This window comes from Lissotriton helveticus, chromosome 3_1 (genome assembly GCF_964261635.1).
Source record: "Lissotriton helveticus chromosome 3_1, aLisHel1.1, whole genome shotgun sequence".
In the NCBI taxonomy this organism is placed as follows: domain Eukaryota; kingdom Metazoa; phylum Chordata; class Amphibia; order Caudata; family Salamandridae; genus Lissotriton; species Lissotriton helveticus.
Window position 1 is genome coordinate 27,363,152 of NC_136061.1, and position 25,132 is coordinate 27,388,283.

General features: G+C 47.9%; 1 protein-coding gene and 1 long non-coding RNA gene across 4 annotated transcripts in view; one reads left to right on the plus strand and one right to left on the minus strand.

Moving 5' to 3' along the window:
• The window catches only part of ADCY10 (adenylate cyclase 10), a 4,100,562-nt gene that overhangs the window by 154,153 nt on the left and 3,921,277 nt on the right, over positions 1 to 25,132 (plus strand). The window lies entirely within an intron of this gene.
• The window catches only part of LOC144822068 (uncharacterized), a 50,232-nt gene continuing 33,032 nt past the window's right edge, over positions 7,933 to 25,132 (minus strand). Inside the window, exon 2 of the long non-coding RNA XR_013608548.1 lies at positions 7,933 to 10,998. This is a non-coding gene — a long non-coding RNA (uncharacterized LOC144822068). The remainder of the gene's footprint in view (positions 10,999 to 25,132) is intronic.

Here is a 25,132-nt window from a genome sequence, read left to right on the forward strand (position 1 = left end):
GGCTGCACGCGCACCACTGTAAGAAGGTCTCCCCGACCCTGGCCACGGCAGAAAACATCGGTGACCAAGAAGAGCTCCTGAACAAGGACCGACCGTCACTAACCTGCTATCCTGATACCGAAGCACTTGAACTTTCCAAATTCTCTGATCCCACTGTGCCATCCAGAGAAGGGTATTTCCTGCGTCGAAAGGAGGGAGCTTCGGCTAAGTAGACCACAAAACTAAGTTGAATCTCAAAACGGTGACCCAAAGCAATCAAGGGTTGCCTGGAGAGAAGCTAAACTAAGTCTGTGGTTCTGCCCACTACCGAGCACCTTGAAAATGAAGATGATGGAAGCGCCAGATAAGAAGATGATGGAAGCGCCAAATAAGAAGATGATGAGGACAACAGGAAATACCCACTACAGAAACCCAAGAACAGACAGACTCCACAGCTCAAAGACAATTGCACTCTTCATCGCAATCCTTTTTTGCTTTCTCCTCATGACCACACTCTGGATTGTGGAAGAAAATGCACCTGCTCATGAGACATTCTTGACCACTGCTCAGCCTATCACCGCGAAGGAACATTATCTGATTTCGCTCTCTCCCCAACTCAGAGAGAGGCGAAAGGAGTTTTGGAATAACTCTTTCGTACAGCTCCTTCACCAGCACAATCTCGCCACCAATGCCACCAACTGTTGGATCTGTGGGTTGCTACCCCACGCCACTGGACACTCGATACCATTCATCCCCTCACCCTTCTCGGTTCATGGCTCCTGCCTTGCTTGGCTGATCCTCCTGCAAGAAAGTTACAAGGACAATGCCACCTCCAGCAAAACCGCAACGCAATTCTCCCACGGGGTCCGGCGAAACAAAACAAAGACACACTTCTGCCCGCAGACCTCCAACGACTCCATCCACATGGACATCCCTGCTAAAGAACGAATTGAAATGCAGGTGTTCAACAACCCAACCAGACCCACCTTCTCCTACCTGCGGAAACGAACGGCTGCCACCCTGACTGTGGCCCTGTCAGTCATCAACGTCACAGGCCACATGTGCATAGAAGGACATGGGACACAGCTGGTGGGCCACAGTGCTTGTCGTTTCACCAGAACTTTGGACTCCACGGATCCACCTTCCTTTGTGTCGTCCCCAAACATGTATTTCGTCTGCGGCACAAAGGCCTACACCTGGCTCCCCAAAGGCTGGGGGGGCACCTGTTTCATCTCCTTCGTCCTTCCTCCGACTTATGTGGCCCCAGCGAATCATCATAGGCAAAAACGAGCCAAGGACATTGAGCAAGCCGACTCAACAGGAGCACAGTTCCTCGATGCTATGAAGGGACTTGTTCCTCTTTGGGGCCCGATGGCAAACAGCCGGGCCATCCGACATTTGACTCAGGCAGTTGAGACCACAATGAATATCACAGCTGGTATCTTCGCCAACAACACCGCCGAACTCCAAGCGGTCCGCTTGGTGGCCCTACAGAACCGCCTTGTCCTAGATGTGGTTCTTGCGGACCGCGGTGGAGCATGCCGCATTATTGGGTCCAGCTGCTGTACATACATACCGGACAACTCGCCCTCGGTGTACAAAGCCATCGAACATCTTCACAGACTCTCTTCGGAAGTCCACCAGGAACAGGAAGAATGGTCGCTTGGTGGTTGGTTCTGGAACACCGTTAAGAACTGGGGCTGGAGACTGTTCACCATTATCCTAATTCCTGTAGTAGTAATATGTGGCCTATGCTTAGGAATTCAATGTCTGCCACCCCTGTGTTCATTATGTGCAAACTGTATTTGCCCTAAGGCCGTGGACTTTGGGAACGAACGCATGGGAGCATTATATGATGCCGAGGTTGGGAATTTGATGAAGATTGACATTGATTAGGCAAGTTGGCTAGATATGTTGAAAAGGGAGGACTGTTAAAAGTTAGATTGAGAATGTCAACATTATCAGCACCATCTTGCTCTCCTTGGGCCCATTCGTGCGCGTAAGCGGCAGCCATTTTGTACACCATGGCCTCCCTGCCCCTCGCCGATAGCCAGCGTCTCTCTCTCTCTCTCTCGACCACGCAGGCAACCCCCCCGCACGCTGACAACCCCCCCCTCCACTCTCACATGTCTTGGGTCATAAACCCCTCTTCAGCGCGGCTCTGCCTCGGAACCCCATCCTGTTCCCAGCGCGACACTTCCCTTCATTCCTTTCATGGTCCCAGGCCCTTTGATGCAAACCCCCTTTTCCTGTGTGCCCGTTTGTCTTCCTCGTTCCAGGCCACCACCTAAGCTCTGCGGATACTGTTTATTGCCCCCCCGTACAGTAGGAAGCTCCCCTCATTAAAGGACCCTCGAGTTGATCAAAGCCCCCACCCTATGAGATCCGATCAAACCCCCACATTCCATGAATCGGCGGAATGTCCAGCTGCGCGGTAACCATCACCTGTTGTGACCGGGGTGAGGACTTCAACTGTAAATGTGTGTGGGAACGGGTATGAAGGGGAGATTCGGAGGATATCCCTCCGTACATCAAAGCATTGCCAAGTATGTGTTGTATGTAATAAAGCAATAAACTTGTGTATAAGAGGCCAGGCCTCTGAGATGCGGTTAGAGCACCTCGTGACGATACTTGCTGTCCGAACTGATGTGTTCTCCTCCGGAGAGATTCTGAATAAAACCCTTGTTTCCTGCCTTCCGGTCTCCAGCGCCTGCATCTTCATTTGATTAATATCTTGTGGGTTTAGGAGGCAACACCGCCGGGCAATACTTAAGGATCGTTTAATCTGGTTGGTAGTCTGACCTTTAACATCCTCCTCCACCGGTCTTCGGGGCCGATGAGTCCTGAAAGGAACGAGGAGAGCGTTGATCAGAAACCTGAAATCGATCAGGTGATTTAATCGTCGCGCGATCGCGCAAGTCATAAACTCTCCTGTCGGCGCAGGTACCTGTGTCGCAGGATAAGAATCCTGAGTCTGCTGTTGTTGCTTCCCCTGTTTCTGTTTTTTAGGCCAATTTTGTTTTTTGGACTTGGGCTGGACATCTGCCTCAGCAGACTGCCCTTGTGGTTGTTTTTTCTCCTTGACCGAAAAATACTTTAGACCCTTACTTGTGCGACCAATCGTTTTATAAGCGGCCACAACAATCTTCGCCAACTGGCGGGGTTTTTCGGCATCGGGTATAGCTGCCAAAGCAATAGACACCTGAAAGTTCACTGCATCCCCCTTGACATTAGAAAGTATGAGATCGTAAACTATCTCAAAAGAACCACACAGGCGCATACCCAATTCAACCGCTGCTTCCGGTCCGTGATCATCCAGAACACGTTTAACGATCGTAGGCAGTACAGCCATAGATGGGGTGCCGAAACACCTCGCATAAACAGCCGCAAAAGTTTTTCCCCAACTTTCACAGTCAACGAGTTCGGGAGCTAAATCCTTCGGTAAACTAATCGTCAAGATTCTATGTTTATCAGCAGGAGTAGAATTTGGAAACACAGCCTCCAGTTGGTCAAATTTCTCGGCAAGCCGGAAAGGAAAGTCATCTTTATCATCGGGGCGCTTACCAAACACTGCATTGACCATAACTGGATTGAGTTTTAAACCGCCATGTTCCGTTTGAACAGCCGGACCCCCCGGGGGACCACCCGGGAGATGACGACCTATGTATTGCACTAATGCACGAATCATGGCAATTGAAACAACATGTAGTCTACGAACCTCCGCTAGGATACTAGCTCCGTGATTCGGGTGAGGGGTAAATCCAGCCAAAGCAGGCCAATTTGCGCCTGGAATGGATAAAGGACCTAACCTCGAAGCGGATAAAGAATGGGGTAGGGCGCCACCAAACCAAACGCGATGCTGCCAATGATCAATAGGTATTTCCAGTGCCCTGTACGGAGTATATTCATTCGGTTCAGGCGAGGGGGTGTAGTTGTGGAACACACCAGAATTAGGGTCCACAGGCGGAAACGTCACCCACGAATAAAACAGTTCAAACGGGTACGCTGCATCCGCACTCACCACCATAATCACAGCCAAGCCTTCCAATGGGACTTGGAAAGTCTGTAAATGGTTGCGCACCGCAATGCGACTATGCTGCGGAATGTCCACAGGCTGGGCCATGATAACACAGGAATTTAGAAAAACAAAGCAAACTTTGTAGCACAACTGGGTAGTAATTCAAGGAAACCGTTTTTAGAAAGATTCAAGCTTTAAAAAGACCTATTTCAAAAATAGGTAGGTTTTTTCCGACACTCCGTTTTCCGGAAACGAAAGTGAAGGGGTTAAGGATTGAATGATATACTAATCAAGTGTCATGATATAAGACCACCAACGTATGGGCGCCATGTAGCAGGGTTTCCGTTCTCCCACAGAACTGTGCACAGAGATTTGGAACCTCGGCGAATTAGGGTGACCCAAAACTCACCTCAGTACCCGAAATCCCCTTACCGAGCTAGCTACAGTGTCTCATTGGTCATAACAACACTCCCAATGTTTAGACAAACCAGAACATGAACTTACAATACCTCAGGTTACGTGGAACACATAAACACTCTTTCGTTATACAATCATTTCAACCCAGAACGTGGAGTAAATGAGGACACGTGCACATTTGAAATATTTATTTACTAATGCCGTTTTCTCAAACACAGTATCTTAGATAATACAAGGAAACATATTATCAGAAGCAAAGTTATCAGCATAGTTACTAGTCCATAGAAAGCAAATGGTGACAGCATGCTATTATGCTGAAATGAATAAGTGCTAACCACACCTAATTCTCACCCTCCCTAACTAGTATATTATATTAATATATAAGAAGGTCTCTTTGGGTTTTAACAGGGCGGGCCCATACCTCAAGATCCTAGTATGAAGAGATCACATCTGCTTCCACCAGCTCTCTGCATGCGAACCGCATCAAGTGTGTTTGTGTGCTCTAAGCAAAGCAATATAAAACGCGCCTAAAGCCAGAATTTGGCAGGAGCTGCACTTATGTTATGTCTATGAAGGAGCGGAGATCCGTTCTCACAACAATCTGTGTCGTGCTATCCTTGTAGCTTCAGCACTCACTGTACAGACATAGTTTATTAAGCAAAGCTGATTTGAGAGCAATAACATGTTATTCTCCTGTAAACTACTAGGTTAAAAGCTAAATCAACAATTCTGTATCGTGTGCAGAAGCAGCAAAAGGAAAAAATGGCGTTTAAACATTTAATGAGCCCAAGCTAACTTAACACAGTATTCAGATTAACAGTAGCTATATGACACTACCACACAATATGGGATTGCCCACGAATTGCACACTACTGGGTTCAGGTGATACGCACCATGTCTCAATCAGAGGAATTTTCCATAGTGCCTTACCCCAGGCGTTGCCTTTTAAATATATGGAAACCCAATGACCTCACACGCTATGGGCAGAGCTGGATGACACTTGGCATGATGGTGGGTAAAAGAAATATAGCGCAGAAATGGGGTAGGGCGGTGTCACCAACAATATCAGCCTGGAAGCAAGATATGGACGATGCGATGATTTCAGAGCGGGCAGTGTTCTGCAATAGAGGTTGTCCCAGGAAATGGAATTGGATTTTGGGGGCATGGAACAAGTATAGGGGGAACATTTGTGACCCACCTTTTGATAATGATAGTTCTAGCTCTGATTCGGAATAATGCTTTGAGACCACGGTACTTGCTGGCGACCCATGTTATGATTGATGGACAGAGATGCACCTGTATTAGTGCTGTAATTCTATTGATTTCTGTTGACGAACTACTGTGCCTAAATTATTTTGTGTTTTTGCATGACAAAGTATCGCACTGTTTTAAAAATGCAAATAAAAATATTTTTTTTTAAAAAGATCTTGCAGGAGGGAGAGGTGACGCCAATGGAGATCATTGACTGTGCCATGGACATTGCAACAACAGCGTTTCGTTCCTTGGCTGGGGCTGCAGTCCTCCGTCGCCAGGGGTGGCTGAAGGCTACCTGGTTTCGACCGGAGATTCAAAACAAGGTCCTGGATCTTCCCTTTGATTGGGAAGCACTATTTGGAAAACTAATTGATGACACTCTTCAATAGATCAAAAAGGACACGGAAACTGCCAGATCCTTGGGTACCCTTCAATACCGCAAGTCTGCTTTTAAGGGTTTCAGAGGCAGAGGTAAAAACTATAGGGGATCCTATCAACAGCAGCGTTATTCATCCACTGGCTCACGTTCCCAACAGTACCACCAGCCTTATCAACAGAGACAAGGCCAATCTTCTAACTACTCCAGGCCTTACAATAGAGGGAAACAGACTAGCCGGGAGCGGGATACGTCCAAACACCAATAGCGGCCTCCTGGCTCTTCCTACTGGACCCTCCTCCAAGAAGTCATCAGTTGGAGGCAGGGTAACCAAATACCTTCAGAACTGGTCCAAAATAACATCGGACCGTTGGGTGCTCAACATCATTCGGAAAGGACATACCTTGGAATTTACGCCAGTCCCTCCACGAAAGCCTCCTGCAGCCATTCCATCGAAGCACCTGCGTCTCCTGCGGCTCGAAGTCCAACAGATGCTCCGGAAGGGAGCGATAGAGCCGGTTCCCTCCAATAAAAAGGGACAAGGATTCTATTCCAGGTTCTTCCTGGTAAAAAAGACGCTGGAGAAATGGCGACCCATTTTAGATCTCAGGGGGCTCAACACCTATCTCATCTCCCTGTCCTTCCGGATGGTCTCTCTCCAGGACATCTTGCGGCTCATCAGCCCGGGGGATTTCATGGCCACGCCCGATCTCAAGGACGCGTACTTCCTTGTCCCGATTCACCCAGCACACAGAAGGTTTCTACGATTCACAGTAGCCAAGAGCCACTTTCAATTCAGGGTTTTACCCTTTGGTCTTCGCTCAGCCCCGAGGAACTTCACAAAGGTTCTGGCGCCTGTAGCGGCATTCTTACGACAAAACCATTTTCAGGTCTTCCCCTACCTGGACGATTGGTTGCTGAAGGCCCCGTCCAGGGACGCTGTTCGAGCCTGTACAAACTTGTTTCGAAATCTGGGACTCACTTTAAACATGGAAAAGTCATCCCTAGTCCCGTCCAGGACAGCGCGTTTCTTGGGAGCCATCCTGATTCAAACCTCTCGAAAGCCTTTCCGACCCTGGAAAGAAGGGAGAAGTTACTAACCTTGGCTCGGGACTTACAAGGAAGAAGGTGTCTTCCAGTACGCCACTACAAATCTTTGCTGGGGGTAATTTCATCATGTATTCCCCTGATTCCTCACTGCAGACTGAGGATGCGTCCTCTACAGGAGCAACTAGACAACCAGTGGAAACAGGTTCACGGATCGTTCGAGGACAAGGTGACCGTCACTCCAATGATGAGGGAAGCGGCCTTATGGTGAGCAGATCAGGACAACTTGTCCCAAGGTCTATCCTTCGTAAACAACCCGTCTCCTCAAGTAGTAACAACGGACGCGTCATTGGAGGGTTGGGGAGCAGTGATGCAAGACCTTCATGTCAGCGGTCATTGGTCTCCTCCAGAGCACCGGCTCCACATCAACCTTTTGGAGCTAAGAGCAATAAGACTAGCTCTGCAAGCTTTTCTTCCCCGCTTAGGAGGTTCGCAAGTGCTGATCAGGACGGACAACACCACGGCCATGCACTACGTGAACAAGGAAGGAGGAACCAGATCTCGTCCGTTGTCGCAGGAAGCTCAACAGATCTGGGAATGGGCGATACTTCACGGAATATCGCTAAAGGCGGAACACTTGCCAGGAGTTCTAAACGAGAACGCCGACAGACTGAGCAGGTCATCCTCAGTCAGCCACGAATGGGAATTGAACCAGCGAGTTCTGGAAGAGGTCTTCAGCTGAGGTGCCGGGTTTTTAGGAACCCGGTGGTGCCAGGGGGTAACACCCGAAGACCTCTGAGTTCTCCCTTGTTCCGGACCACAGAAACACGGAGTCTTCTAGTTACCGTCAAAGATCAAGTTTTATTGGTAGCTACCAAGTAACACATGTCCCAGAAGTACACCACACGGAGAGTAGGTTCTCGGGAGACTGTTCGTTTTTACAGAACCAGCCGTCTCCTTATATACAAAAATAATAGCTGCAAGCAAGAATTCCTGAGTTTATGATATGGCTATACACATATTTCTACAATAATACAAAGAGCAAAGTCATGTAAGCAAGCCCATATTTTAGATGTCCAGTTTGTTGATAGATTACCCAGTTAGGCCTGGAACTCCCATCAGATATCGATGAAACCTTAATAAAGAAAGGTACAACCCAGTCATAAAACTGGCCATAAACAAGGAATGTGGACAGGTGCATGTTTGCAGAAAGCATGGTCTGTATGTCGTGAATGGTTTGTGGAATGTTATGTGTTGATGCTATCGTATTCGGCCACTGGGCGAGGAGCTGCCCAAACAGGTTTGGCCGAAGGCAATGGAGTCAGTTGGGACAGGTCAGGGGGAAGTCACGAAAAGGTGGACGTGTCCCTCTTGATCAAGCTCGACCTTTAATTGACTTATCATGAGGGCAAGATGCAAGATGGATGCCGTTCACAAAATGGAGTTTAAGGGATGGGGACGGAAACTACGATTTTGGGGTGTTGGCAACCCTCGATTGTGACGCAAATACATAGGAATGATGTCCTAATTATTATCGGTTCATAGATACCAAAATCGTCTTGGTGCGTTGAGGTTTTGTGACACGGGTATTGGACCTCGATATCGGGAAAACACCAGGGTCCGGATTTTTGAGAACCACAGACCCACCTTTTGCCCTCATATAAGGCAATAACTCATGCTAAGTCCAAATCGGTATGAAGAAATTCGTGGAGATGTTGCTGTAGCATCATTCTGTTACTCAGCTCGTCCTGTGACACAGGCTTCCGTACACACGAGGTAGCACAGAGGCCACATAGTGCAGGAGCACACTGTATACATAGGCAAAACATGAACAGAAGTGCCAAGGTCATCCCAATGAAGATCAAAATTTTCCATCCCTAGGCAGTGATCAGCTCCCAGAACCACCCCAGCAGGGACCAATCCCCTTTCTCAACGTGAAGGGAACCAGATATTTCGTGTAGTTTGGAGATGGCCTGGTATACTGTCGGTGCGTTATCAGGGATCAATATGCAACAACTGGATTGGATGACTCTACACACACCACCACGATCGGCGAGTATGATGTCTAAGGCCATTCGGTTCTGAAGGGTCATAAGTCGATCCGACTGAAGCTCGGTTGTCAGATTGCCAAGTGTTCCGGCCGTCGTAGTCACGGCGGATTCAACTATCCTCGCTAACTGTCGAATATTCCTGCTGTTCACCATAGGCCCCCAAAATGGCAGAAAACCCTTTGCGAAGTCAGCGAATTCCTGACCCGCGGTGTCGTCTTTACTCACGACACCCCTAGCTGTCCTTGTCCGATGGTAATCTGCTCTGGCCGTGTAGGTGGGAGGCAGCAGAAATGAGATAAAACATGTACCTGAGAAATCAGGGGGCAACCACGTGTAGGCTTGGTCGTGGTAAACGAAATACGTGCCTTTGGCTGCCAAAAGTATAGGGGAAGTTCGGGAAGCAAATACATATGTTTCCGTGCAAATGCTCTTTCCTAACTGTGCTGTGGGGTCCCTACCAATACCCTGTAAGCACAAGTGACCTCGGTGGGACACTATCCAAACTGGGCGGGATTTCTTTGCTGCCTGGCTCTTGACCAGGTAAACCCCATGTTTAGTCACGTTCCAACGGGTGTAGGGACTGAGTTCATCTTTGGGCATTGTCAGATATGTGTCGATATCCCTACTCATATTTCTTATCCCTGCAATTAGTGCCTTGTTATTGGAATCGCTCGTAGTGGAACGGGTCGGGTATGGTTCTAGGGCGAATAGGAACATGGTCTGGAAAGCCCACAGAGAACCATAGTAGCTGAATGGCAAAATGAAGTATGGGACTCCCTTATCGGTTGTGTGTGGCAGGAGTCCGCATATCCAACAGTTTGATGTGTTCATTACGGACTGGTGTTGGTGCAGGAGCTGGATGAAAGAATTGTTTACGAATTCGAGTCTTCGGGCAGACTCGTGTTCAGGTAGAGGGTGAAAGTAGTGTGGAGAAATAGTGGGAGGAGATGGTGGCTGGGTGTCATTCGAAAAGGTAACTTTAAATACGAATAGAGTATAACCAGTAAAAAACCCAAGTATGCTACATAACATTAGAACACATAGTATCAGGAATCTTCTTTTGGACAGTATTGTGCATAACTGTTTTTCAAAGTTCGTGAGTCTGATAGGTCTCTCTACCCTTGGAAACTCCATCCTCTAGTTGCTGCCCGCGGTGGTTGATTGATTCTCCCAGGGAGCGCGCTCTGCTCAGTCCGGGGTAACTCCCGTGGACCAATCAGAACCGTGGACCTAGAACTTCCCAGTTGCACTCCCCAGACTTCAACCGCGACCCTAGCAGCAGAACCGGATGGCGGTTCGAAAAATCAAAAATGAGCTAGTTCCCCTGGGACGAGAGAGCTGAAAAATCAAAAATAGTTCTTAGGGGAAAAGGGAAATCACATTAGGTCAATCGTTTATTAGTCTCTTTGTTTAGACCGCAGGTCGTACCGTTGTTTCCCAGGTATGGTGTGGTCTTCAAACAGCGTCTCAGGTTCGGTAGTGTCCAATTGCATTGACGGTGACACAAGTCCTTGTAAAATATGATCACTCTCCTTTTCAGTACTAGTTTCTTTCAAACGTGCATCGCTGAAAGGGATGAAGCGAGGTACGGATTCTGTCTCAGAGTCGGCAAGTCCTTTGTTGACCCACTGGTCGTATGGAAGGGGTAGAGGGACCCGTTTGCAGTGGGTCCCATGTACCCAGTTCTTCTTGCCTTCCACCCGAACAGCAGATCTCGTTGAAAGCAGCACTAGGTGCGGTCCGGTCCACCTCGGCTGTCCGTTGTTGGTGCGCTGGAAATTCCGCACCAAAATCCACGAACCGGGCTCGATGAGGTGACCTGGATCGTCAGAGGCTGGTGGAGAGGAACTGTGAACCTGTTGGTGTAAAACACGCAATTTAGTTGTCAATTCGCACAAATAGTCAAGTAGTACGGGGTGTTCTATCTCACTTAGTTTCTTGGGTCTTGGCACGCCCCAGACGTTGGCTGGGCGGCCAAACACGATCTCATGGGGGCTAAGTCCTAATCTGGAGTGGACAGTCATCCTGGTTGACAAAAGCGCTAGAGGCAGTGCGTCAGGCCATTTAAGACCTGTACTGGCTTGGATCTTGGCTAGTTTGAATTTTAGAGTGCCATTGTAGCACTCTACTAATCCAGCTGATTGGGGGTGATTTGCAGCGTGGAATTTTTGGTGGATGCCTAAACACTCACACACTCTCTTCATCACGCATCCTACGAATTCACTTCCGTTATCACTCCAGACAATTCTAGGCATACCGAACCTCGGAAAGAACTCTTTGACGAGTGCTTTGGCAGTTGATAAAGCGGTATTGTCCTTAAGGGGGTACGCTTCCACCCACCTTGAAAAGGCGCAGACAACAACGAGCACATACTTTAGGTTGTTGCACCTCTCCATGTGGATGAAATCAAGCTGTAAAACCTCGAACGGGTACGTTGGAGGCGCAAAATGACCTGCTGGAGTTGGGGTTCCCCTACCGGGATTGTACTTCAAACACACCATAAACTTTTTAACCACATTCTTTGCATATTTTGGGATATTGCTATTCTGCCATACTGGGGCCAATAGTTTACAGATTCCTTTCGAACTGATGTGCGCAATTCCGTGAGCCATCGTTACTACTGCAAGTACGTATGCATTAGGTAATAGCCATCGCTGGTGTTCTGATAGTTCGACCCAACAACCATTCGCATCCAATCTACCTGTGCTTTCTCTCCATTCATTCACCTCGTTCTCAGTGGCCTCGGCTTGTATCGATTTTACGCTTTCAATGGTGTCCTCACACATTCCCACATCAGCAGTCCATCTAGCGGGACCCATAACATACATCCAACTCATTGTGTTCCTTGCAGTTTCTTTCGCAACCTCATCTGCCAATGCATTTCCGCGGCCAACATCATCCTGAATCTTTTTGTGTGCACTGCATTTTATAATGGCGACTTGTAGGGGCAAGGTGAGTGACTCAAGGAGCTCATTAACTAGCTGGCCATGTTGTATCTTCGCACCATGGGACGTAAGGAACCCACGTTCACGCCATAATCTCCCAAAGCTGTGAGCCACACCAAAGGCATATTGGCTGTCAGTGTACACATTCACTCGCTTTCCTTTCGCCAACACACATGCTCTAGTAAGCGCAATCAACTCTGCAGCTTGTGCAGAATTGTGGGAAATGCGTGCAGTCTCTACAATGGTGTGTAATGTCGTTACGGCGTATGCTGTGGTCGTATCACCATTCGGCAACTTGAAACATGAACCATCAACCCATAAAGTATCATTGCATTCGGGAAGGGGAGTGTCCTGTAAATCTACTCTCCCTTTTGTCTCTTCTTCTGTCCTGAAACAGCAGTCATGTTTGTCAATCTTGTCTGTCTCTGTCGCGATGGGTAATAACGTAGCGGGGTTGAGTGTATCACACCTCTTTATGTGGATGTGACTTGCTAGCAGTGTAAGTTCGTAACTGGATAGTCGAGCGCTAGTAAGATGTTGTGTCTTGGTCCTATTTAGCAAAATGTCAACTGCATGCGGAACCATAACGATCAGAGTGTTATTCATGACTAATCCAGCAGACTGTCGAATGCAGACAGCTGCTGCGGCGGTTGCTCTTAGACAACTTGGTAGTGCCTTAGCCACTGGATCCAGAGTTGCCGAAAAATACGCGCATGGGCGCTGTTTGTCCCCAAAGTGTTGCGTTAAGACTGATAATGCACAACCTTCCTTTTCGTGGACATACAATGTAAAAGGCTTACTGTAGTTGGGGTTTCCCAACACAGGGGCCGAACACAATGCATCACGCAACTCGTGGAAACTCGTCTGACAATCTTCATCAATTGCAATTCTTGAGGTTTTTATCAACTCGACCTTTGGAGATTTCTTTAATTCCTCCTCTATATTTTCAATTTCTTTTAAAATTTCCAAACGGTCGATAGCTGCATATTTTATGAGGATGTGTACTGAGTTCATTGAAGCCTCTAAATTATTCTGTGCCCATTCTTTTACCATTGACGGGTTGGGGTTGTCGAAGCTAGGAGCCAAAAGGATACGGAGACCCCTCGGAACCCGGCCAACTTCCGCATACTTGGATAATGATCGATGTTTCCACCATTTTGTTATCTCTAGGCGCATGTACTTTTCAAGATTTTTTAATGGCCTTTTCTCATTTTCTTCAACCATTTGAGATGTACTGACAATATTTGCAGTGTTCGTTATTGTTGTTGATCTTTTGCAAAATAATTAAACTGCTGCTGCTTCGCGCTGGCGTACAGCCTCGTCTGTCATGCTGCCGGATATGTCCTTTGGTTGTAGTGTAGTCTAAATGTTACACTTAAGCTGCCTATTATCTCCCCACCTCTGCCACAATGCCGCCGTCACTCACCGGGTACCATGTCTGCTTCAACTTCGAATCCGTCCGATTCTACTCGCTGACCAAATATCCCTGAATGTCTTGCAACTCGCGGCGGCAAGAGGGGGCTGCTACCAATGTTTCACCACGAACTTCCAAACAAACTCGACTTAATGGCGGCAGCCTCTTCCAGGTGAGAGGGTTCGCGGAACAGAAGAAAGTCGAACTTCCGTGAATTTCCAATCAAAAATAAATACTCCAACCACTTCCACCAAAGCCTCGGCGGCGAAGAAGGAGAAGCGAACGGAGATACATATATATTTGTCACTTATATGATTGTGTTTCCAGGGTCCCGCGCATGGGCGGCAATATTCTAGTGATTATGACTTTGATGAGGATACCCCTGGAAGAGAACAAGGATTACAGTTAAGTAACCAATCCTTACTTTGTACGTTACTTTTCTTATTCAGTGCTGGATACCTGGATTCAGCACTGTGACATTTCCTGTAAACAGGTAAGTATATATGTTTTGGTTATTTGTGCGATTTTTTAAGATTTTTAGATTTTTAAAACTCCACACTTAGAAACTTTTTGGGAGAACATTGTCAGTGTTTTCCTATGGAGGAAAACAGGTTAATGGTTCACAGGTATGTAATCGACTGTGGGAGTTAAGGTTCTGGGGTTATATTCAAGGGTCCCCCAAGGTCTCTGAGGCACTGTTGTTGCACCCTCCGCGGCACTAGGGCGTCCGGGTGCAGAGTGTTGAGGCTCAATGTTATCCAATGGGGGAAAGGGTGCCTCCAGTTAGTGGCTGCTGGCAAGCAGGCCACTGGGTTGTTGTCGGAGCAAAGATCCTAGGGTTAAGGTCAGGGAAACAAAGTAGTACAAAAGGTGCACCCTCAGCTGCACTGGGGCAGTCGGTGCAGAGTGCTGTTTCGACATCGGGAGCCCTGTTGTTTTCTATAGAGAACCTCTGGTTTGCAAAAGCACTGCAGGCAGGGAGACAAAGGACTTCTGAGTGCGACCACCACGTGGAGAAGTAAGTTGGGAAGTTAAGGGTTGATTAGGCACCGTTGGTTTGGGCACACAAGGCTGTGGGTCTTCGGACAGGGGTGCCTTTTGGGGTCGGATCTTCTTACCAGCTCCTAGTCGCTGTTAGGGGGGCCTTTTGGATTTAGGCTGCAGGGGTCGGCTGGAGGCTTGAGGCAGGTCAGGGGTCGCCAGATCTCGGGTCAGGATCGCCTGGGGAACCTCCTCGTGGTGTTTTTCCACTCGAGCTCGGGTCGGGTTCGGTGGGTGCAGAGTGGGCTGGATTCTCGGTGCCTGGCTGGCACCAGAAGCTGCATTTTGAACAAAGCCGGTGTTCACAGGAGATGCAGTCTTTAGAAGTGAAGGCACGCAGGTTCTCCGGGTTTCTTGAGTTTGCTGGCTGCAGGACACACCGGGATTTCGCAGGAGCAGGTTTGAGGGGGAGACAGGCCGGTAGGGCTGGGGCCAAGCCAGTGGGCGTCATCCTCTTGTTAGCTCTGCACGGCTCTCCAATCCTTCTTCTTATCTTCTTTCTTGTTTCCTGTCTGGATATGCCTTCTTGGTTCAGGGCTGCTCCCTAAATACTGTATTTAGGGGCGTTTTAGGGGTTTTGAGGTCAGTAGCCAATGGGCTACTGATGTTAGGGTGACTACACGCTTGGTGTGCTCCCCCCACATGGGGGAGTGAGCACAATCCCTAGTCCTGATTGGGGAGTGCCTGCCTTCTGCAAGATGGCGAGCACTGGAGAGTGGGCTTCACCTCGCCTCACCTATCTGAGGGGTGAAGTTGGCACAGGTGGGCACACCTCCTGGGCTGGCTAGTTTTTCCTGCCTGTCTTCCCGCTGAAAGGGAGGGGAGACAGGAAGGGGATGTGCTCCTGATAGCAGGAGAGGTTGGAGGTCGCATTATAAAGGCTGCTGGGCCTTTGAAGCTCCTCTGCGACAGATGGCTCTTCCTGGTGTGGGGGGGGGGTGTGAACACCTCCGCCCAGGAAAGGCTTTGTTTCTGGGCTCAGGGTGCGTAGGCCCCCTCCCTAGGGGGTCCAGAAACATGTCTCGTGGTGGCAGGCTGGTGTGTACCAGTCAGGGATCCCACCAGAGGCCGGTCGTTTTTCAGGGGCCATTTCAAAGATGCTCTCTGGGTGTATTTTTCATTTAATCCCACCCTGGCATCAGAGTGGGTTTAATTACTGAGAAGTTTGATAGCAAACTTCGCATTTTTCAGTGTAGCCATTATTGTGCTGTGAAGTTCGAAATGACAAACTCCCAGCACCATATGCTCTTAATGGCAGCACTGCACTTACAATGCCTAAGAATGGACTTAGACACTTTAGGGGTACAGGGCTCATACACCTGTACCCTCACGACTGGCATAGGGCACCCAGCTAAAGGGGTGACTGATCTATGCCAGGGTAGTGGGTTGTAGGCCTGGCACACAGGGATGTGTGCCATGTCGACTCTTTACTTTGTTCTGCACCAAAACTCGCAGCCTGGAAAGGCTGTGTGTGTGTGTGTAAAGGTACAGTGCCTCTAAGGGTGGCACAATAAGTGCCCTGGGTACCTGTGGTACAATTTACCAGGGGCTGACCTGTGGCCAGAGATTGCAATTGGGTTAGTTTTGGGGAAAGAACACAGGCCCTGGGAACCTGATTGGCAGTGACCCAGGGCACACCAAGAAAAAGTGAATCAGTAGTCTGCCAAAAAGTGGGGGAGTTACTGCAACAGAAACCCACTTTCCTACGTTGTCCATAACCTAATCCAGTAAAGCAGCGGGTGTATTGCTGCAATTTGCTCTTTACGTCTTATGTTTAAGTTATGAAACATTGGGGTGAGCGGGGTTGCCAAGGGCAGCGCCAAGATTATACTCACAAACTTGTTTGCCCCGTTTGTTATTGGCTTGATATCACCATATAGGGCAGCAGCCTGTACTTTACATCTGTAGCTCTCTAGGGCTGTGGTCATTGGTTTACTTGAGGAAAGGCTCTATTTTTTAAAAATGGCCCGGACTCTTGTGCAAGTGCCTGTACAGATTGATTTATCTGGGTTTTCCAGGACAGCTTTGAATCAAGTAATATACCTAAATAGGTGAAGTTTGGGATATGCTCTAATTTCTGATTGTTCACCCTGAGATTACTTCTGAAATCCTTATGAGGGTTTATGGCCATGTACTTAGTAGGGTAGTGAAAGCACAGATTGTAGGTAACAGTGCAGTAACCTTTTTTGAGTTTGACACGCAATGCTCAGATTTTAATAGGAATTTGTGGATAGAAAATGTTGAGTCAATGTTTATTTATATTTGAAAGCACGTAATGTTATTCAGGATGGCTAATATAAACACACAATATTGTTTGCACTTATAGATGCCCCTGATGAAGGGAAAATATTCCCGAAATGCATTGGGATGTGGATAATAAAGCATGGCATGCGGAACCCATTGTCGACTCCTGCGCCTGTTTGAATGTGGAACAGAAATTGAGTAAAATGAATTGAAAAAATAGACAAGATTATTGGATGAAAAGGCAATGAAAAGAAAAAGGAGTAAAATACAGAAACATATATACAAAGTTGATTCATTTGATTCAAATGATGTCAGGCTGTGCAGCTTGATGGGATCAAGGTTGGTTCCTTTCGTGGACTTGTTATGTTGCAGCGCAATGAGACGGGCGCGGAGCAAGTTTTGCACGCCGTTATAAAATGAAAGGAGGAATTTAATGTTTACAATTGAACAAGGAAAGGTGTGCATCTCATTTCACTACCTCATTAACATGTACTTAGTTTTCCCAATATTTATTTCTAGGCCTTTTTCATTGCCGTACATATCAAAGTTTTCCATTAGATTTTGCAAGCCATCCGGCGTCTGCGAAATCAAGATGGTGTCCTCTTCAAATAATAATGCTGGGACCACGTTCCCGCTGAACTTGGGGAGTGGGGGTTGGAGAATTTTGGTGTTTTGTTAGATAATCGACCAGATCATTGATATAGAGCGAGAATAGGGTTGGGCGCTAGCATACATCTCTGTCTCACTTCTCTGGCTATAGGGATCGGTTCAGTGAGCTTGCCATTCATACCACAACGGACTCTCGCATAATTATCATGGTTTAGCCTTGCCATCTGATCCAGCAGGTCTGCAGGTACTTTTTGTTTTTTCAGCGAGGCCCATAGTAGTCCTCTACATACTAGATTGAATGCTGCCCATAAATCTACAAATGCTATGTACAGATGGGCCCCTTTATCTTAGTATATTTCCAGATGATGCACATTAGTCTAAAGACCTGATCTGTCGTGTTTGTACGAATTCTAAATCCTGCCTGGTACGGGGACAGTATGTTGTTCTTATCTATCCATTCATTTAGCCTGTTTAAAAGTTGTCTTGCATTGCTTTTTTGCAATACATCTATTAAGCTAATTGGCTTGTAGTTCTCTGGTTCTCTTCCAGGGGATCCTCATCAATAGTCATAAGCACTAGAATATTCCCCCCTTATGAGTGGCACCCCGGAAACACAATCATATATGTGCCCCACATATATGTATCTCATATATATATATATATATATATATATATATATATATATATATATATATATATTCTGATAGATACATCTGCCGTGTGGATTCCTCACCTTGTGAATATCCCCTCGCGTCCGCAACATTCGGAAATTCTTTTCGTAGCTTCGCGCCGACGTGGACTTGGACGTCATAGAGGCACGGCATCGCACGCGACTTCGCTGACGTCACCGACGCCTATAATAGGCCCACGCCGGCGTGATGACATCAGTTCCCTTTTTTCCGCGTCGTCGACGCTAACGGTTTTCTGGGATCGTACTGTAGCTTCATAGTAACTTTGTTACTCTTGTTCTATTATTGCTGTTTCTGTTTTCTTCGAAATGTCGTCGAAGAAAACTGGCTTTAAGGCTTGCGGAGAATGTGGCAAGATAATGTCTATTACTGACCCACATGAGTGCTGCGTCTGGTGCCTGAGTTCAGACCATGACGTCGAGGATTGCCCTTGTTGCAAGAAGATGACACCTAAGGCCCTACAGGAAAGAGAGACGAAACTCCTTGTGGCAAAACTGAAGAGTAAGAAGGAGAAAAAGACTTCGAAGTCTCGATCCCGGCGTTCGAGGTCGAGGTCTCGATCGAAGTCGCGCTCGGAGTCGTCTTCTGCTCATGTTTCAAGATCTTCAAGGAAAAAACATAAGAAGAGAAGCCATGAGTCACGTCATTACTCAGGGAAGGACTCTGGTTCGAGGCCGAAATCGCAAGTAAAATTTCTTCATAAAGAAACGGAGGTTTCGGCGTCGGAGGATCAAGGCCCTGTTAGTGAAGCTTTGCATCTGAATTCGCCCGAGTCGCAGAAGCAGATGGCTATCCCTTCCCCAGATCCATCCAATCCTTCTGGTCAGGAGGATGAAGGTGAGGTGCAGGAGGTTGGTGAGGCCGAGGTTCCAGTGCCTGCGGGTTCGTCGACCCCGGTTCCGGAGCTCGGAGAAGAGGTCAACTTCGGGTCGAATCCGCCTCCTCTGGAGCAGCCCGGAGGTCCGTATCCAGATTTCCCGGCTCCAGGTCAGGATCCATGCCAATTCCTGAACGCCATGTTTGGTGTTTATTCCAGGGCGATGTACCTGTCTGGTGCACCAGTTGGTCCCACGGGTCCTATGTCTTTAAACTTGGGTATTCCCCAGGCTTATGCCCCTGCGCCCTTTTATGCCGGCTCTACCACCGCATTGGCATTTTCCGACACCGCCTGTATCGTCGACGCCGAAGCGTACGACGCCGACTCCATCGACGCCGGTTCCATCGACGCCGATACCTACGACTCCGAGGCAGGATTCTGTTCGACCTCGTGTGAAACGACCTCATCCGACTTCGGGTTCGACGCCGGCTCCGACCCCGTCGGAGTCGGTTCCGGATCCTTCGACTTCTATCGTGAAGGAAAGGTCACAGAGAGAAGCCCAGAGACTTATGGAGGAAGAACAATATCGATATGCTGATATGGAGGAAGGAGAATTACAGGAGTCTGAAGATCCTTTTGAGGACCTGGGAGATGCCAGTGGGCTTGAACTATCTCCTGAGTGGGATTTGGCTTCAGTGTCGACTGTGCCTTCATAGGATGTGGTTCCTTATCACACTGTTATCAAAAAGGCGGCAAATTTGTTGAACATTACTCTGCCCACTGCTGAGTATAAGTCAAATCTTCTAACTGAAGTTCTTCACTCACCCTCCTCTTCTATTGAGCCTATGTTGTCCTTTAATGATGCGTTATCTGAACCCATCTATGAGGTTTGGAAGAAGCCCTTGTCTACTCCTGCGGTTTCTAGGGCAGTGGCGAGGAGGTACAGGGTTGCGCCTGGTGACCCTGATTTTTTGACAACGCACCCCCTGCCTGAAAGTTTGGTTGTGCAGGCTGCCTGCTCAAAGAGGTCTGCTGGTGCTTTTCCCCAGGTTCCTGGGAAGAAGGAGTCCAGAAAGCAGGATCAGGCTGCCAAGAAGGTCTTCTCCTCAGCCAGTATGGCGTTAAAGTCAACCAACTCAACTTGTCTGATGGGAAGGTATGTCCATGCCTTGATGGATTCTGTAAAACAGTTGGTTCCGAAAATCCCTGAGGAGGATAGGAAGGATTTTCGGGAAGTGATATCTGACACTCGGGCTGCTGCGAGGCAGGTGATTCAGAGTGGGCTGGACACTGCTGATTCGGTGGCGAGGGTCATGGGCTCTTCTGTGGCCACTAGGAGAGCCGCATGGCTTAAAACGTCTGAGTTCGCTACGGATGTTCAATCTGTTTTGATAGACTTGCCTTTTGATGGCTCAGGATTATTTGGCAAGAAGGCTGATCCGGCCTTGGAACGTTTTAAAGACAGTAGGGCCACTGCTAAATCTTTGGGCCTTCAGTCCAGGGGTACTACTGGAAGACGCTTCAGAGGATTTGGCAGATCTTCCTTTCGTTCCTACAGACCATCTCAGCAGCAGCCACAGCAACAGCAGAATACGCTGTACAAATCATACAGAGACAAACAGAGAGCCCGTCCTAGGGGCCATCAAGCTTCCTCCTCCTCCTCTTCTTCCCCTTCCCAGGCCCCTGCCAATGCAGCAAAGCATCCCTAGATCCGCCATTCCAGATCATGTGGTCCCAGTGGGGGGCCGGCTTACCCATTTCTTACGAGATTGGGAATTTATAACATCAGATCTTTGGGTTCTCAATCTCGTGGGGAATGGGTATGCTCTTCCCTTTCGGCAGTTTCCCCCAAATTACCCTCCTTGCCAGGGTTTTTGTTCTTAGGACCACCTGCTTCTCTTGCAGGAAGAAGTCCTGGCACTGTTCAAGAAAGGTGCGATAGAGGTGGTTCCGGAGCAGGAGAGGGGTCAGGGATGCTACTCCCGGTATTTTCTGATCCCCAAGAAGGATGGCAGGCTCCGTCCGATCCTGGATCTCAGGCTCTTGAACCTTTACCTAAAACAGGAAAAGTTCAAGATGCTCACTCTTGCACAGGTTCTTAAAGCGCTGATGGAAGAGGACTGGATGGTGTCGCTCGACTTACAGGATGCGTATTTTCATATTCCCATCTTGAAGTCGCACAGAAAGTATCTCCGTTTTACGGTTGGGTCGCAACACTACCAGTTTGCGGTCCTTCCGTTTGGTCTTACTACTGCGCCTCGAGTCTTCACCAAGGTGATGGCAGTGGTGGCAGCACATCTCAGAAGGTCGGGGATACCTGTATTCCCGTATCTGGACGATTGGCTGATCAAAGCGGAATCGTCTGAGATGGTGCTCTGTCATCTGCAGGAGACAACTCGGTTGTTGCACAAGTTGGGTTTTTCAATAAATGTACCCAAGTCTCACCTGGTGCCCTCCCAGCGCATCCTGTTCATAGGTGCGGTACTGGATACGACTGTATGCCTTGCATTCCCTCCTCCTCAAAGGATTCACGACATACAGACAATGATTCTATTATTTTTCAATGGAGCGGTTGTTCCAGTCCTGAAGGTCCTTCGCCTGCTCGGTCTGATGGCTTCTTGCATTCTATTGGTCAACCATGCACGCTGGCACATGAGGGCACTCCAGTGGTGCCTCCGCAGGCAGTGGTATCAGCACAACGGAGATCTCAGAGAGTCAGTGAGGATCTCCAGAGAAACTGCAGTGGTTCTGTCTTGGTGGAGCGTGGTAGGCAATCTGTCGCAAGGGAAGCCTTTCCAACTGCCTCCATCGGTGGCCACAGTTATAACGGATGCATCCACTCTAGGGTGGGGTGCTCATCTGGGGGACCTGGAGGTCAAGGGTCTTTGGTCTCCAGAGGAAAGGTTGCTTCATATCAACCTTCTAGAGTTGCGGGCGATACGTCTGGCGCTCAAGGCCTTCCTCCCTTCCCTTCGCGGTCAGTCGGTTCAGGTCCTGACGGACAACACGACCGCGATGTGGTACATCAACAAGCAGGGAGGAGTAGGGTCGCAGTGTCTCTGCAGAGAGGCTCTGCGTCTCTGGTCCTGGGTTCAGGACCACAGATTTGTCTGATAGCAAATCATCTGGCCGGAGTTCGGAACGTTCCTGCAGACAGTCTCAGTCGGCAGTTCTCTGCCGACCACGAGTGGAGGCTTCATCCGGAGGTAGTTCGCCACATCTTTCGGACGTGGGGGACTCCTCAGGTGGACCTTTTTGCCACTCAGGAGAATGCTCACTGCCCGTTATTCTGCAGTCTCCATATCCGAAGCAAGGGGCCTTGGGGGACGCGTTTCAGTTGAGTTGGGGCTCACAACTCCTTTACGCGTTTCCTCCCATACCCTTGATTCCTCGGGTTCTGAGGAAGATTCGCCAAGACCGGGCCCGAGTTATATTGATCGCCCGGATTGGCCAAGAAGGGTGTGGTACACAGATCTTCTCCACCTCTCCTCGTGCTCGCCGCTCCGTCTCCCTCGCAGGGCAGATCTCCTCTCCCAGATGGAGGGGCAGGTTCTACACCCCCACCTCCAGACCTTACACCTTCATGCCTGGAGATTGAACGGAGCAACCTGAGTTATTTTTCTCTCCCGCCTGATGTAGTGGATGTCATCTTGTCAGCCAGGCGGGACTCCACTAAGTCCATCTATTCTTATAGGTGGTCAAAATTTGTTACTTGGTGTAGGGAGAAGTCTATAGACCCTTTGAAGGCCCATTTATCTGATGTTCTCCAGTTTTCCCTTTCTCTGGCGCAGCAGGGGCTTGCTGTTGCCACAGTGAAGGGTTATCTTTCAGCGCTGTCGCCCTTTATCTGTTTGCCTGACCAGCCCTTTTTTTAAAAAATCTCCTGTAGTCTTAAGGTTTTTCAAGGGCCTCATAAATAGGTTCCCTCCCACTCCTTTTATTGTGCCTCAGTGGGACTTAAATCTTGTTTTGACCTTTCTGATGGGTGCTCCCTTTGAGCCTCTTCACAGATGTCCTATGAGGCTTTTGACTCTTAAGACTGTCTTCCCCGTTGCAATAACCTCAGCAAGGAGGGTAAGCGAGCTTCAAGCTCTTAGTTCCAAGCCCCCTTTCTTGACCATTCATGCTGATCGAATGGTTCTTAGGACCAGGGCTGCTTTTCTGCCAAAGGTGTTAACTCCTTTCCACTTAGGACAATCCATTACCCTCCCTACCTTTTATCCTCCCTCCTCACCCTTCCAAGGAGGAGGAGAGATTGCACCGTCAGGACCCCAAGAGGGCGGTGTCTTTTTATCTGGACAGGACTAAAGACTGTCGGTTGGATGACCAGCTCTTCATTGGCTTTGCTGGCTGCAAGAGGGGAAGAGCGGTCCTTAAGAGGACTTTATCAAGATGGATCGTTCTCTGTATTAAGATCTGCTACTCTTTGGCCGGTAACGGACCTCCAGAGGGTATGAGGGCTCATTCTACTAGAGCTAAGTCTTCTACCTCAGCATTGGCTAGAGTGTGCCTGTTGATATTTGCAGAGCGGCAACTTGGTCTTCCCTCCACACATTCGCAAAGCATTACTGCTTGGATTCCGAGGTGAGGAGGGACGGTCACTTTGCTCGCTCTGTCCTTCAGGATTTCCTGGTCTAGAGTGGAGTGGGGACTGCTGTGGGACTCTATTCACAAGGTGACGAATCCACACGGCAGATGTATCTATCAGAAGAACAAGTTACTTACCTTCGGTAACGCTTTTTCTGGTAGATACAATATCTGCCTGTGTATTCCTCACTGACCCACCCGCCTCCCCGTTGTCTACTCTTCTATGCCTGTGTTTCTATTATGTATTTGTTCTATTTTCAAATGTTTTGTTGCATTTGCTTCACACTGTGTGTGTTACCTTGATATTTATACTGCGAATACTGGGTATATGTCTACTGTCATTGGTCCGTCCGTGTGCCTCGAAGGCACGGAAAAAAGGGCGGAACTGATGTCATCACGCCGGCGTGGGCCTATTATAGGCGTCGGTGACGTCAGCGGAGTCGCGTGCGATGCCGTGCCTCTATGACGTCCAAGTCCACGTCGGCGCGAAGCTATGAAAAGAATTTCCGAATGTTGCTGACGCGAGGGGATATTCACAAGGTGAGGAGTCCACAGGCAGATATTGTATCTACCAGAAAAAGCGTTACCGAAGGTAAGTAACTTGTTCTTCACTGAAATTTACTGACATAAAACCATTGAAATTCCCACGTCACATATTACATCACTCATGACATCACTGATGACACCATCCAGTGAATGTGTGTCTTTCTGAAAAATAAATATGTTTTATATATGTATATGTAAAGGTCGATGGAAGAATAAATGTTTAAATAAGTGTCTAAATAGATGTTTTTAAAAAAAATTGATTGTTGGTTAACTGGCTTATTAAGTGTATCTTAGTGAATACATATATTAGCGAGTAATGTTTAAATATTTAAATATATGTATCAGTGTTTCACTTTGTGTATAAGTGGCTGCATGGGTTGGTGAGTAGCTACATGTGTGTGTATATGGGTTATTAGATGTTTGTTTTAGTATCAGTATGAGTGTCTGTATGGTTTGGTGGGGGTATTACTTAGCACATAGATGCATCAATGACTGACCCACTGTTTGTATGTGTTTTGAAGACAGCATATGTGCAGGACTGTATGGGTGGATGAGTGTGTATATGTGTGTGTTAGTGAGTGAATGACTGTCTCACTAGTGTCTTTATCAGTAACTATATATGTTTTAATCTAGTATATGTGAGTATTGATGTATATAAGTGAGTATATGTGAGAGTGAGAGATTGTAAGAGTTCCTGTTTAAATAATAGTAAGTATGTGTAAGTTTCCTTAGAAGTAAGGTGGTAGTGTGTGTATAGCTGTATATGCAAATAAATGGATGTTCAATCGTTTATTTGCATGTGTGAGTATGTGTGTGAGTAACTTTTGGATGACTGTCAGTGTGTAACAGGATGTATAGGTGTATCACTACATATGATGAGTGAATATGAGTATATGTATGAGTGACTATATAGAACTGTTGGTGAATGAGTGGATGTGTATATAGATGGTGGAATTACTGAATTGGTTGTTGTAACTGGTATGGGTATCCATTTTTTTGAACATTTTTGTTTCTATTTTTGAATGTGTTTCAAGGGTTACATTACACTGAAAGAAAGTCTGTCACTCTGTCACAAGGATGGTGTCATCAGTGATGTCA